This window comes from Pteronotus mesoamericanus, unplaced genomic scaffold, assembly GCF_021234165.1.
Source record: "Pteronotus mesoamericanus isolate MK-2021 breed Mesoamerican mustached bat unplaced genomic scaffold, CSHL_Meso_final contig_1, whole genome shotgun sequence".
Lineage (NCBI taxonomy): Eukaryota > Metazoa > Chordata > Mammalia > Chiroptera > Mormoopidae > Pteronotus > Pteronotus mesoamericanus.
The window spans coordinates 1,553,342-1,566,014 of record NW_026554998.1 but is presented as its reverse complement, the minus strand read 5'-3'; the positions used below and the strand labels follow the sequence as shown (position 1 = coordinate 1,566,014).

The window sequence follows — 12,673 nt, the reverse complement described above, 5'->3', positions numbered from 1 at the left end:
GGCGGAGTGTCCTTGGCTGCCGCAGGGAAAGGGCACCAGATGGCAGCTAGCTGTTCCTGTGGGCCAGTTTGATGCCTGAGGCTGGGCGCTGTCTCCTCCAGGTCACTTGTTTTCAAAACCCAGCCAGTGAGGCCCCTGAAACTCTCTTCTGTCCCTAAACCTCAGAAAAAAGATGGAGGGCCCTGAGAACGTGAACCAATGTCTCCCCCACGTGAACTAAGAGCCCCCACAGGGACTGGAGTTGCTGCAGGACCCCAGGCTCTGGCCCAGCTCAGCCACCTGGCTGGGGAGGCAGATGTCTCTGGGTCCCTCCAGGGCTTTTCCAGGGCCAGCATGATAAGACACAGGATCTGTCACCTGTCCTGTGAGCCCTGCCATAGCCTGAGGCAGATGGAAAGATCAGGAATACTGAGCTGGTCTTTATTTAAACATTTGAAATTTTGTTCACCATTATCTTTTTTCCCACTAATTTTGATTTTTCTAAAATGTTGCATTAAGACACCTCGCTGGCCGAGCCACTTGGGGCACCGTCATTTTTATGCTGAGTCGACTGCTTCCCTTGCCTCACTTGTCCAGTCTTTTTTTTTTTGCAAGTTCATGGAATTTCCGAACAGTCCTGTCCCTTCTGAACAAGCCCCGGTTGCTGTCGGTGAATCTGAGAGGTACAGATGGACAGAAGAGACGATGGTGCCAGGCTGCCCAGCCCTGGGGCTCCACCCCGCCCTGCGGGGAAGACCAAAAGGCCTGTCTTGCTCCCTGGTCTGCATAGACTTGGAACCCCTGAAGGCTTCCTGTGTGTCAGCTGTCACCTGGGGCTCAGGGGGGCCAGGTGTGCGCTGGCCACGCGGACTGCCCTCTGTGCCCACCAGGTGGCGCACTGGCTGCACGGGCGAGGGTGGCACACCCGCCACCCTCCAGAGATTCCAGCCTCTGGGAGTCCCTTGCCAGTGTGGAGAGAGCCTCTTCATTTGATCCCCACGGACAGCCCGTTCCCAGATGAGAAGACTGAGGCACGAAGAGGTGAAGTGACTCACGTGGCTCACCTACTAGCCTTTTGTCCCTAATTAATATCAGCTGTGGATTCTGGCATTATACCTGGACATACCCCAAATCCCCATCCTCCTGGATCAGTTCTTGACCTATTTTAAAGGTACCTTTGACAACCTGGTGAAAGCTGCAGGGCCCTTCTTGGAGAAAGTTTGAAAATAATTTCATGAGCTTCAAGAATATCACAGGAATAGATTAAAAATTCCCTTCCTACATGTTTGCAGTGTACGTGTTTGATTTGGCGTTTAGATTTCATTCCTAACTTTGTCTCAGATGTGAATGTAACCATGTAATCCATTCATTCAAAAGATATTTACTGAACACCTACTATGTGCCAGGCACTGTTCGAGGTGCTAGAGATCCTTGCCTTTTGCGGAGCTTGTGTTCTAGAGGTGGAAGACACGTGAAAAAATTCGCACCATCGTAGTCCTCAGTATCCAGTGTCATTATTAGTTCTGTATGTGGTTCCAGTTCTCCTTCTGGGCAGACAGTGGGACTTTACTTCCTGGTCTTCTTGTGGTTGGGTGAACCACGGGTCAATTCCGGCCAGTGAATTGTGGGAAGTAACACACTACTTCTGGGCCAGAGCATTTAGGGGTTGGAGTGAGACCCTCCAGAGCTTTCCCTCTGCCCCTGACATGGAAGCTGGAAACATTTCGGTCAGAAGCTGTGCAGTCAGCCTAGGTCCCTGAGACAGGTAGTGCGAGTGAAAAAAATCAACATTTTTTTAATAGTCACTGAGATTTTGGGGGGTGTTTGTTACTGCAGCATAACCCGGCCCATTCTGACTGACACGATGATAAAGAAGTAAATTATACAATGTAAATCTATAGGTTGCCAGAAGGAGATGAGAGCCACAAGGAGAAGGAAAAAGCTGAGCAGGGTAAGTGGTGTTGGAAGCAGGGTGGGTGGTAGGGGAGAAGGAAGGTGGGACTTTAAATAGGACGAGGTGGGACGAGAGAATGATCTGCAAAAAGGAAGGGGACCATGTAGACGTCTGGAGAGGGGCGTCCCAGGCAAGGAGAACAGCCAGGACAAAGCCCGGAGGCATGTCTGGTGGGTCCAAGGAGCAGCAAAAGGGTGATGTGGCTGAAGCCAAGTGCAGGTGAGGTCAGACAAACAACAGGGCCTCGTCATGGGGAGCGTTGTCCCCAGGTGAGGACTTTGCCATGTTCTCAAGTGAAAGAGGGAGGCCTCTTTGGGATTTCAGCCCAGATTGTGTTATGGTTTGTGTTTTCGAAGGATCAGCCTGGCATCTGGTCCTTTGAAAACATAAACATCCCTGGTCCTTCCCTGATCCTTCCGCAGGGCTGAGACTAGACAGTGAGCGGGTGGGGGACAGGGTGGATGCGGGGAGGCCTGTTAGGAGGCTACCGCCCATTTCAGGTGACTGCTACCAGTGGCTCACGTAGGGTGGGGACAGCAGGGATGGTGAGTGCCAGGTCAGGTGGCCAGATCCTGCCTGGGTCTGTTTTGAAGATGGAACAATGAAATGTCCTGCTAGATTAGGTGGGCGGGGGTGGGGGGAGTTATTTTGACCTCATAAAACAAAGAAGTGGGATTGTCATCAACTGAGGGTGGGGGAGGCTTTTAGGGGGAAGGAAGGAGTTTTGGTGTTTGAGGTTAGAGCCCAAGAGGAGATGCCTGGGAGGCACTGAGTGTAGGAGCCTGGGGTTGGGAGACTATAGTCACTCATGGAAAGATGATGTCAACAGTTAAATGTCTTAAAATACTTTGGTTGGTTATAAAAAGAAGCTTTTTCTATTCAAGTACTAACCAGGCCTGGCCCTGCTTAGCTTCTGAGACCAGACGAGCTTGGGCGCGTTCAGGGTGGTGTGGCCATAGACTAGAAAAAAGCTTTTAAGTGCAGCCTCACACCCAGGACTTTTGATGAGTGTTACCGAAAACCATGTGGCATCAGGGAAGTGACTGTTCTCTCTGCTTTAGGAAGGTCAAGGTCACGACCCATTACATCATGCAATGCTCTCTCTGTTGGAATTGATTTCACCTTTGGCTTTCATCTTTGGCTAAGTCCTGGGAAAAGCTCTGCTTCCCCAAGGAGCTGCCAGGCTTTCTCTTTTCCCAAAATGAAAGTCATGAAAAGATTGTGTCTCTTTTCCCTTCAGCTGCCAGGGAACTCAAGAGCCCGATTTGAAACTCAGCTGTAACACATGAACTGCTCGGGCCGGCAGAGCCTCCGTATTTGTGTTTTTACTTTCCTTTGCCTTGACTCCCTACTTCTGGCATTCAGTTTTAGTTTCTCAATTTTTAGTTTATCATATGCGTTCTTTCTAAAGTCATCTCAAATCCACATGGAATGAGAGAGTGTAAAATAAAGAAACATAATTGAACAAAGTTGCCTTTTAATAACAACTCAGCTCATTTTTTAAGTAAAAAAGATATTGAAAATTTGTCTCTGAAGTAATTTTCTATATGCAGAGTCTTATCTTCCAACTGATTTTCATTATAATATTAAAAATGTGTTCCTCAAGGGCAATGAATTCTACTCCCCAAATGTGATAAAAATCCCACTTTAAAAATTGCAGCAAATATGTAAATTCGCATATTTTAAAGAAATAAGTTATAAGATACTGAAAATGGGATGCCAAATAAGTCGCAAAATACAAATGCTCAATCAGTTCATCTGTGTTTGAGTTTAGTACAATCAATGTGAGGTTGCAGGGGAAAAGCGCACGTTGCCTCACCTGGACACGTTGCTCTGTGAGACCCGAAATCCACATTTTCCTGGAGCCCACGGGAGCCACGCTCCTCACACTCAGCCAGCCTTGGAGGCCTTTAATTTGCCACCTGCTTCATCAGTCTGTCAATACTGGTTCTTCAAGTCAATGCCTCTTTTTAAACTTAAATTTACTTAAAGAGGAAGCAGTTCAAACAATGCACAGCAGGGGTGAATCCATAGGTTTGCTCTTTCCTTAACGCACATTCCAATCAATCCTTAAGTATTGCAGCACCACGCAGAGTGGTGTGTTCCCCGAGAAGCACGTCCTGCACCCCAGGGTGCCCGTGAGGGAGCTCTGTACAGGGCTGCTCTCCGCCTTTGGAAGTGGCTGGTGGGTGTTGAAAACACCTAGAAAAACTAGGCTGAAGCGGGGCTGGGGGGACCCTGACATCCGTGAGAGACCCCTGTAAATGATTCGGAAGAGAGAGGAAGACCCTCGATGAAAGAGAAAGTGAGCTGAAGTGGGGACACTTGCTGGAACACATCCAACAAAGCCCTTTAGAGGGATTGCTGGATGGAGACCTTGAGGAAGGTCCTCAGAAAGCCAGCCCGGGGTGAGGACACCCCGCTGCCATGTGGTCACCATCCGCATTGCGTTCCCCTCCAGTCAGTCCTTACCTGCTAATGACGCTCACCCATTCTGGCCAACGGTAGAATGACACTGTTGGTTTCCAACAGCAAATCTCACACCTGGCTCTTAACAGGGGTTCTCAATCATGGTCGGCAGCATTAGCATCACCTGGGAACTTGTTAGAAATGCAGATTCTTGGGCCCCACCCCAGACCTACAGCCCTGCAGGGATCCCGATGATGCTATCGTTTGAGAACCACTATCCCAGAAGGCCCATTGTTGTACAGTAAATAAGGGCTATTAGCAAGGAAACCTGAGCTCTGCTCCAGACCTAACGACAAATTGCTGTGAGCCTCGGTTTCCTCATCTGCACCATGAGAAAGGCCTGAGTCTGAGCGGTTTCCAGCCCTGCCAGCAGCTTCGCAAAGTCAGATGCTGCTTCACCAAAGGGCGACACTTTATAAATGCATTTCTGTTAAGTTCTGGAACAGGTGAAAACTAGTCTGTCTGGAGAACAATCAGAACAGCGGTTGCCCGGGGGGAGGCGTGCAGGGATGGACCGGGAAGGGGCAGGAAGGAGCCTCCTGGGTCGCGGGGCTGATCTGCCTTGATGGGAGTGGGGGTTCCAAGGGTGTATGCGTTTGCCACAGTCTCCTGAATGGCACATTTAAGATCTGTGCATTGCATTACATGCATCTTTACCTCAGAAGAAACAAAAGATGTACACAAATATTAGATACTAATTAATATTTGTGCTGAAGTGTTTAGGGTGAAATTCACTGATGTCAAAGGTCATTTTGAAATGCACACACAAAAAAGATGGCTTATTAGCTGGATAGAGGGAGGGGGAGTTGGGCAGATATGTGATAAAGAGAGTATAATAAAATGCTAATTGGAGAATCCAGGTGGTGAGTTCATGAGAATTTACTATAAAATTCTTTCAATATTTTTTATTAAGGTTGAAAAGTCTTAAAATGAAATGTTGGAGGGAAATTCTGATGCTGGTACCCTCTGCCCAGTTATTAAATCGGGATCTTTGCTAAATTAAAAATTCTACCAGTGGAGGGAGATAGATTTCTTTCTCAGGGGTAACAGGTGTTAAGCCATTCACGCACAGATATACTGGGGAGAATTGACACATCGGGAGATCGTTGGTTTTTATTCCCGACCATGAATTACGTGGGGCTGGATTCTCCCCACAGGCAACAATAACGGGAAAGGCATGGGCTGTGCGCCAGGGCGTTGTTGTCGAGGCTCTTGTTGTTAGGGCTGCTCCAAACCCTTAGCCGCAGGCACGCAGCGCCTGAGCAGCCACCTGTCCTCCAGGTGCAAGCCTGGGGATGGCTGCTGCAGAACTGCCACTTGCCTCAGCCACCAGGAGGAGCTGTCCCCCTAGCAGTTGCCCGAAGCTGCCACACTGTTCAAATCCTGCAGCTTGAAATTTCAGTGTTTCCCTTGAGGGCCAAGCAGGGCTATTCCCATCATGCCTTGCTTGCCCTGTTAATGTGGTCACCCTCCTCCGTCAAAGGATCAAGCCTCCCATTGTTTCTAGATCTGCACGTTCTCTAATTTGATTCCACCCACCTCAGCCCATCTTTTCACCTCAGACTGGACGGAGGGCACCACAGGTCCGTGGCCGCAGGCCCCCGCGAGCGCTGGCCTCTTCTGGGCCGGTCCCGCTCCCTCTCACGTGGCTCGCCGCCTCACCTGGTGCCCTGTCCTGAGGGGCCCTTTCTTCTTTCACACCCCCAGGCTGCAGAGTCGGAGCCGGGTGGTACCCTCTGCGCTTGCCACGGCTGCGTCTAAGACATTTCCCTTGCTTTCTCATTCCAAACCAGCCCACCACCTGCGGTCCCACTTAGGGGCTGCCGTCGGGTGGTCTTCTGGTCGCTCCCTGAAGATTCCTACTCCTGACCAAGTGTTTTCTTCGTCCTCCTGTCTTATTCCCGTGACCCCTGTGGACGGCCATCCTGCCCCCCGGTCTCTCATTGCCTGGACCTCCTCTCCTCCAGCGATCTTCCCAGCACTCCGACCCAGCCACCCTTTCCTCCAGGCCCCCCACCCCGGGGCCCTGCCTCCTTCTAGGGAGGAGACGCAAGCACCGCTCCCCCGCCCCCTCCCCCACCCGCTCCCCGGCCTCCCCCACCTCCCACCGTTCTCACCTCTCCTCACTGGATCACGCCCGTCCCTATGCATGGCCCCTTGTTTAATCAACCCCCTCGCCTCTCTCTCCTGCCATTGTCCTCCGCGAGCAACCCCCAGCGTGGAGGACACACACCGGCCGGCTCTTCTCTTCCCACACGCAGGTGGCTGAGCATCCCTGGGGAAAACCAAGCCCTCAGAGCGGGGGCCCCCTTCACTTCAAACTCATGATCGAGGGCGTGCAGTGAGTGGGCGCCCCGTGCTGCCCGGCAAGCTCACGCTGCTTTCCTGTGGGCTCGCTCTCCCGCTCTCGGCGACAGCGGCCTCATGCCTCCTCTCTCCTCCGCCCCCGCGGCCCTCCTGCTTCGCGAAGCCCCCATCCCTCCCTCCATCCAGAAACCAGAAGCCGGCAGCGTGGGCTCTCGTCTTCCTCCGGCCGTCTGCCCATCTCTCTCCGCCTGCACGGTCACAGCAGAAGGATCCCGTCTTTCTAGGAAGCCAGCAGCCCCTGAGCTGCGGGCCACACCCCTCCTGGCCAACTCGAGCTTGTCACTCTCATGTGTGTCCCTATATTGTCAACGGGAAGCTTTCACCAGAGGGCAGAGAACTGGCTTTTTAGTTGGGGATCCCTACGTCACTGAGCTTTCTGTCAGGAGGAATTTTCCTAGTTGCCACCTGCCTAAGGATGGACATGGGGGTGGGGGCTGCTCATGGGGCGCAGCCTTCCAGGTGACCCCTGGTCTTGGGTCCGTACCTGTCCTCCTCAGGGTGGCTTCCTGAACTGAATGAGTTCAGACGTGGGACAACTTCTCGCGGTTCCCCCAGCCCTGCCCTCATCAGACCTCCCGCCCGGTACAGTCACCCCCACCCTGACAGGTGAGGAAAAGGACACAGCCGTGTCCTTGGAGGTCACACCCAAACTGACACCCCCAGAGCACCGGGCACTCAGAAGACACTCCCTCTCCCGGGATGGTCCCACCCTGGTTGGTAAGGGAGCACGTCTGGGGATGTGCCCGCCATGAGCGGACCTGGAAGGCGGAGGTAGGGGCCCTGGTCAGCAGCCGCGGGCCCGGTGTACGCAGCCGCGTTTTCAAAGCCTAGACCTGCCCCTGAGCAGGAAGAAGCACGAGGAGGTGATGGCCCGTTGCCGTTGTGCACGTGAAAGTACCTGCAGAGAACCACCACATGGGCGTTTAGGAACAGTGTACGTGCCAACCCGTCAGAATGGTACGCACAGGGAGGGAGGGAACTGGGGGCCACCGGGAACAGCCGGGCGGGGGGTCTTGCCTGGGCCGGGCTGCTGTGGGCAGCAGGCCTGGACTGCTGATCCGCCCGTGACCCGGGACAGAACCACCTTCACCTGGAAATGACCCCTTCCCTTCCCTTCACATGCTGCTGATAAAATTGGCCACGTGAGATTCTGATTACCCAGGTCTGTGTAACAAACCGCAGCAAAACAGTGGCTTAAAACAGTAAGCAATCTTTTTTTTTTTTTTTTTTTTTTTTTTTTTTTTTGCTCACCGTTGTTAGGGTTGCGTGGCCTCAGCAGCACGGCTCTCGCTCGGCGCCCAGAAGACTCAGCGCGGGCGGGGAGGGCAGGGGCAGGGGAAGGGGAGGCTCGCTGCCTTCATCCCACGCGGTGTCTCCAGGGCCACAGCTCCGGGGCAGCCAATCTGCTACAAGGGGAATCAAACTCTCATTCCTGGATACCGATTGCTTGCGGAGGGCGCTAATTATGAGACGTGGGAAATACCTTCTTTTCCATCCAGCATGAGCTGGGAGATGTTTTTCTATTAAGCATTCCTATGGACCAGGCAGATGGAATCAGATGGAATATTTACCTCATTGTGCCCCCCTCCCCCGACCAGCATCTCATCAGCTACGTCCGATGCCTCCGTGGCCCAGAGCTCACCTTCCATCCTTCCTCGCAACCGACAGGAAACCAAAGCCCCTAAGACATTCCTTAAAAGAAACCCGAGTTGGTTGTAACTCCTGTTTACAGCCTTCTAGGGGCGGGGGGAACCGCTGAGGGAATGGAGGTTGCCAAAGGAACCAAAGAGTTACTCTATTTTTTTTTTTTAACACAGAAATAAAAAAATCACCGCGGGCAGATGAATCACCCCCGGCGCTGACCAGGAGGCCGGAAGGCTTGCGGAGGCCGCGGGGGTGGCGGGCCCTCGGGGGCAGTCTCTCCTGCTGGCCGCGGCTGCCGCTTACCGGGTGTGAAAGCTTCATTTTCTTTTCTCAGATTTCCTTTCTTGCACATTTCCGGCCTTGCCCACCTCTCATTTTTTCCCAGGCATCGCTCACATTTTTGTTTCAGATTAGGCTTCACTCATATCGCTCCCTTTCCTTCTTAAAAAATTTATTTCTCTATCCACCTACTTCGTTTCTGCTTCCTGGGATTATTTACCAACGCAACAAAATGCTGATATTGTATAAAACCTGCCAGGAAGCGTCAGTACAGAGAGAAGGATGGACCCACTCCTCCGCAGCAGCCCCAGCAGCTGGGGCTGGAAGCAGGAGGGCCAGGCCCAGGAAGACCCGGCTGCCCGGTGCCAGGGCTCCTCTGGCTGTGGTGGGCTTGCTCAGCTGGAGGCGGGGGCCCCAGAGCGGGAGTCCAGAGGGCACCCAGCTGCCCCATGGGGGGCCACTGGTTACCGCGGGCCCCCTTCTTTTGGAGTTCAGGGCCCAGGTGGGTCAAGAGGAGGGCAAATAGCACTTGGAGGAGATGGTGGGTGAGAGAGGGCATGGGAACAGAGCGGGGCCGGACACCCTGAGGAAGACAGCCCATGCCTGGGGGCTTAGAGCTGTTCCAGAAGCCTTCCTGGCGCTGTTCTTTTCTCCCTTACTTACCCAGAGCCTTGGGGTGGCTGAGCGGGTGAGACACAGACATGGGAGAAGCTCCCTGGGTCCCTGGGCCCCCCTGTCTGACAGGTCACCTTCGAGGGATTAGCCTCACTTTTTGAGGGAGATTCGCTCATCGTTCTGAGTTTGAATCCTGCCTCCACCACTTACAAGCTGTGTGACTTTGAGAGAGTTACTTCAACTCTCTGTGCCTCAGTGTCCTCCTCAGTAAAGTATCTTATTCATAAAGGTTAAATGAGGTAATGTTTGTAAAGCTGAGTGCCTGGCATATGGCAAACATAGTATGTGTGTTTGTTCAATAAAAGCAATCTCTTTGAGGTTCTGGGAACACAGAGATGTTCCTGACCCCATTGTTCACCTACAAAATAAAAGATCAAAGTGAGAAGCAATAAGCATTTATATTTGAGCCGAAGGAATAGCTATTCAGGAGGCACTGACTCAGAAGCCCAAATAGGGTTCCTATTAGGAGACAAAGGTAGGAGTGTTTACGGGACAGAGGTGGGGAACAATTACCTCAGTGGGAGGAAGGCATTTCTATAGGCGCGATATACTAGCCTGACTATGAACTAACAGTCTTGTTTTTAATTTTCAGTCCCTCAGTCATCGGTCCGGTAGGCTTTTCTTTCTTTCTTTCTTTTTTTTTTTTGAGAGATGTTGTGAACATTTATTCTCCACTCTGGCTACTAATTCAACAGGACAAGGCCCCGCTCGGCTGGGCTCCAGCCAGACACAGGCAGGACTTCATTACCCTCAACCCACTCAGACTCCTGCCCAAGGTGCCCCTCCGTCCAGCCCCAGGATTGTCCGTCTCTTTCATCCAAGGTGATTCATCCCAGCATCTCTTTGTCCCAACTCAGATGTTGTGCCAAACTCATAATCCTTAATCCCCATGGGAGAGGCTCTCAGGACGCCCCCATGTCCTGGGAAGTTCTTCCTCTGTTGAGCTGATTGGTAGGCGTCACTTTCCAGCCAGCCCACTGCTATTCCATACCTGTCCTCCCGATCATTTAAGTACCGATTTTCCCAGCCAAGGCCGGTGCCCAGCAGATCAACAGGCTTAAAACCATTTTCGGCCAGGATCGCCAAGTAGGTAAAGAATCCAGCCCGAGCCTGCATCATCCCAGTCTGTCCATGGCCTATGCCGACGAGACGGCGGTTCCCTAGGGGATCAGTCTTTGGATTCCGTGGGGCCTTCTTCATTGTGTCACCTTCCGCTGGCTCACCAGCCAAGGAGGCAGGAGGGACCATGTCAGTGCCCAGGTCGACGCAGAGGACGGTTATGGGATTTTGAAACAGCAAAACAACCTTTGGACTGGCCCTAAGGCAACACTGTGTCCCAAACAACAGTTTACAAAGATACAAGAAAGCAGGTCTCTAGACCTAGAGGCAGGGGAGGCTGAACGTGATGAAGAGCAGGAAGGGGGTGGTCTCTGGGACGTTACGGGTCGGGGTGTGCGCCGTAGATTTCTTCAGGCTGTCAAAGATGAGGCGGCCCTCCTCCACTCCTGGGACGATGGAAGCAAAGGGGTCGTCCAGCAGGATCGTGTCAGCTGCCTCCTTGGAGATGCCAGAGCCCGAGATGCCCATGGCAACGCCGATGCCCGCCTTCTTCAGCGCTGGGGGGTCGTTCACCCCATCGCCCGTCTCTGCTGCAGTGGCTTCCAGCCTCCGACATCCCTCTACAGTGATGAGCTTCTGCTGAGGGCAGGTCCGAGCAAACACGCTCTCTGCGTGGCTTCCAAGGATATCGCCCAGCTGTTCTGAGTTCAGATCCTGCAATTCTGAGCCATGTACCACAGCGGCCTTGGCCTCCCTGCTATTGACCTGGCTGGCAGGGACTTTGAGATGGGCAGCAGTGTCCTCTTCTGTCTCGGCACCTTCTGAGAGGATGCCCACCCCCTTGGCAATGGCCTTGGCTGTAACGGGATGATCCCGTTCCCATGATCACCTTAATCCCCGCATCGCGGCGCTTACCCCTGGTGTCAGGCACTGCAGCTCGGGGAGGGTTGATCGTGGATATGAGCCCACAAAACGAAAGTTATTCATGGGGAAACTGATTTTATCTGCAGTAAACTTGACTCCCTTGGAAAAAGTTTTAGGCAGATTCAAGAAACAGAACCCTAGCACGCGTTCCCCCCTACTGCCCAGTTCCAAGTAGGCGTCTTGGAAGGCTTCTTTCGTTCCATCATCCATTGGGTGCTCCGGCCCATTCGGCAGGTAACGAGAGCAAAACTCCAAAATCCTCTCCGGAGCCCCCTTCATCATCAGCCCATGGGAACCGTCTTCCCGAAGGGGGGTGGACATCCTGGTCTCTGGCAAAAGCAGGGGCAGAGTGGGCTAGAGACGCCCGAGAAGATCCCGGGGAAGGGGCCCCGGAGAGAACCGAGAGAGCAGCCGGCAGGATCTCGGTGCTGACTCACCCGCGACGCGGCCGCAGCCATCCCGGCCTGGCAGAGACCTACTTTCTTGTATCTTTGCAAACAGTTGTTTGGGACACAGTGTAGCTTTAGGCCCAGTCCAAAGGTTGTTTTGCTGTTTCAAAATCCCAAAGGTGTGAGGCCTAAGACAGCAAAGCAGGGCCTCTGGGTGCCAGCCCTGGCTCCCCTCCAAAGAGGCTCCGTTTATATTATTTTTTACGCCATGGAGCCTTCATGTGGAGGGTGGAGGCAAGCAGTAAACATGTGAACAAATAAGTGATAGAATTTCAGTGTCATGAGGAAAACTAAACCAGCTACAGTGTGGAGGGTAAGCAGCAGGTGGGGGTAGGGACACGGGAGCGTGATTTTAACCAAGGAAATGAAGGAAGTCCTGCCAGAGCTGGGGGCGTCTGCAGGGAGATTGAAATGATCCCAAGGATCAGCCCTGCACAGATTGGAGGACTGGATTCCAGGTCTCGGGAACAGCCTGTGCAAAGCGCCAGGGCGTTGAAGGGAACGGAGGTGGGCGTGGATGGAGTGTGGGGGGCCGGGGGTGGAGTCGTGAGGGAGGGAGGATGGAGGAGCAGGCCCAGGCCCCCTTGGGCGCTGGTGGGTCCCAGGAAGGAACCGAGGTTCTTTTGTAATTGCAGTAAGAGACTATTAGTTTCCTAGGGCCGTGGAAACAAAGCATCACAAACCTGGGGACTTAAAACAGAAGGGTGTTCTCTCAGCATGTTCCTAGGGCAGAAGTTCAAAGTCATGGCACCATCAGGGCCACCGTCCCTCCAAAGGCTCCAGGGGAGATCTTTCCTCTCTCCTTCCTGCTTCCGCTGGCCCCAGGTGCTCCCCGGCTTGTGGCTGCATCGCTCCAATCTCTGTCTCCACCGTC

The 12,673-nt window shown here is 53.1% G+C and overlaps 1 pseudogene; it reads right to left on the bottom strand.

Moving 5' to 3' along the window:
* Positions 1–10,001: 10,001 nt before the first annotated feature.
* LOC129075874 (sodium/potassium-transporting ATPase subunit alpha-4-like) lies at positions 10,002–11,851 on the bottom strand (annotated as a pseudogene).
* Positions 11,852–12,673: the final 822 nt, after the last annotated feature.